Source organism: Orycteropus afer, unplaced genomic scaffold (genome assembly GCF_000298275.1).
Source record: "Orycteropus afer afer isolate SDZICR_OR568_19922 unplaced genomic scaffold, OryAfe1.0 scaffold00044, whole genome shotgun sequence".
Lineage (NCBI taxonomy): Eukaryota > Metazoa > Chordata > Mammalia > Tubulidentata > Orycteropodidae > Orycteropus > Orycteropus afer.
The window spans coordinates 5,443,607-5,446,187 of NW_006921631.1; positions in this window are offsets into that span (position 1 = coordinate 5,443,607).

The following is a 2,581-nucleotide window of genomic DNA, read 5'->3' on the forward strand; positions in this document are numbered from 1 at the left end:
TGCGTGACCCACGTCTTACGCCACGACGCACCAGGGGGTGGGGAACAAGCAAATGCTGAGGGGTGGGGCTTCTTCTGCAGGGGGTATGGTCAGAGATGCGCTGTACCCTAGGATTATTTGATGGTGTCATCGAGGATTTTACAGAAAACCAGAGATTGGGAAGAGGACTACAACATGTGATCCTTACAGACGTCTCAAAGCAATGTCATTACCTTTTGTGTTAGGGAATCTGTGTAAAAAAGGAAATACTGAACATTTTTCTGTTGAGGCCAAAAAAAGTAATTCTTTAGATAGTGTAGGAGGTTTAGCACCAAGTGACTTAAGTGGCTCCCTACCCACAACTGACCTAAGGCTGACTCATGTCAAAAATTTCATTCTTCAGATATTCAAGGATTTCCATGGTCTAGCTACTCCCCAGGAGCTCTGGTAGCATAGTGCCTAAGGCACTTGACTGCTAACCAGAAGGCTGGCGGTTCAAACACACCAGCCACTCCTGGGAAGGAAGGTTGGGCAATCTACTTCCTTAGTGATACCGCCTTGGAAACCCAAGAAGGGGTCGTTAAGAGTTGGGACCATTCAATGGCACATAACAACAATAACAACAGCTACTCGCTAGGCACCCAGTATAGTGGAAACAACACTGGAGACCAGGATGCTAAATCCATTTTTGCAATTCTATAGCTGTGTATCTTTGTGCAAATCACTTAACTAATTACTAGGCCTAGATTTGTTTCCTTAAAATGTGATGGTATGATGCTAGGGCATCTCCCAAATCTACCTTTTTGGCCTTATTTCCAACAACTAAAAAACCATACCCACCTGCACTTGGCCCTGCCTCTGAGCTCTTTCTCTTGCTGTTCCAGCTGCCTGAGAGTCATTCTCAAACCTTTTGTGTTTTACGCAAAACCTAGCAAGCTTTTGAAAATAGAGGTCTCCAGACCTTGTGCCTTGCACTGGCCTAGAATAACCTGCTTTGCATTTATACATCACCTCCAAACAGCTTTTCCTAACCTCTGTAGCTGGATTTAATCAATTCTTCCCCTGAGCCAATATGTCAATCTAAGTTGACCTCACCCGTCCCAGTTATCACTGTCTATCTGATCATCCAAATGAATATAAAAATTTAGCACCTGCTTTTGGCCAATCACTAGTTTTATCACAAATTAGTACTTCCATCCTTTCTGTAGTACAGTGAATTACTTAATATTGCCCTTCTGGCCAGTCTTTGTGACTCCCATCAGATGACTGATGGAACTATGCAAATGTGAGGTGCTTGTGGCCTCCTAGGGGTATTAGATATCTTGTTAATAATAATGTAATTCATGCACATTACACCCTTGGGTGGTTGGGACAGTGCAAATAAGGGGTATGGAACCCTAACATGGGGATTGGTCAGTTTTGCCATTCCACTAGGCTTAAAATGAAGCATCCCAGCGGTAAAGAGAGGGATCTCACTATCATCAAGAAAGAAGAGCCAGGAGTTTAGTGTATCCTTTGGACCCAAGATCCCTGTGCTGAATCTCCTCCACCCAGGAGACAGAGAGAGATCTGTAACACTGCTGAGATGGCAAAAGTTGCGAGCAGCAGAGATCGGCATAAGACAGAGTGGTGGGCTTCCCAGCCCATGGAGTGGGAAAGCTGAGTGCCTTCAGGCAGGAAGCTTACTGGCGGAGTGGGGTGCCTCTCTAGCCACCTGTCAGCAGAGCTGAAAGAGCTTTGTAATACTTGCCTGAGTAGGGCAGAGGCCAAGGTGTTGCAGGGCCGAGAGGCCACAGTGGTAGAGAAGCATGCCTGTGGCATGGCTGAGAAGAAGCTGTCCTGATTGAAGAACAGTATCCTGAGTTGCTCCTGGTCCTAAATTGTAATCTGTTACCTCCTTAATAAACCCCTCTAATCATGAATATTCTCTGTGAGTTCTGTGTGGCCATTGCAACTAATTATCAATTCAGCAGAGAATGGACAGTGCTGTTGGAAGGGATGGTTGGTGTCAGAATTGGTAAAAAGGTCGGAGGGTGGCAGCATGTATGACCACTCCTTCATAGGAATCAGTCTTGGGCTACTGACTTTGATTCTTCTCCCCCCTTGTGAAGTGAGAGGAGGTCAGACTATACAGCCTCCAAACCGTTTTTGCACCTTCTTACAACATAGATTGACCATCGATTTCCAAGACATTATTTTAGTGATACACAGCAGGACTCTCTTCCTCTTAAAATAAATTTTTTCTATCTATCCAATTTCATCTAATATTTCAGCTGCATTTAGATAGGGTAACAAATCATTGGTTAGCTCAATCAGTCATCTACATTTCATTGTAAATCATTTTATTATATAATTTTCTGAAAGCTAGCATAATAGAGAATTTCCAGGCCAGCCTATCTGGAACTGCACCTGATCCAGTGCTTTTCTACCCACTCTCCCCAAACATTTCTCCCTAATTTTCCTAGACAAGATATGATGAAGACTACCTCTTATAGAAGTATTTTTATTTAAATATGTTGTTGTTCTTGTTAGGTGCCGTGGAGTTGTTTCCAACTCATAGCAACCCCATGCACAGCAGAACGAAACACTGCCCGATCCCACA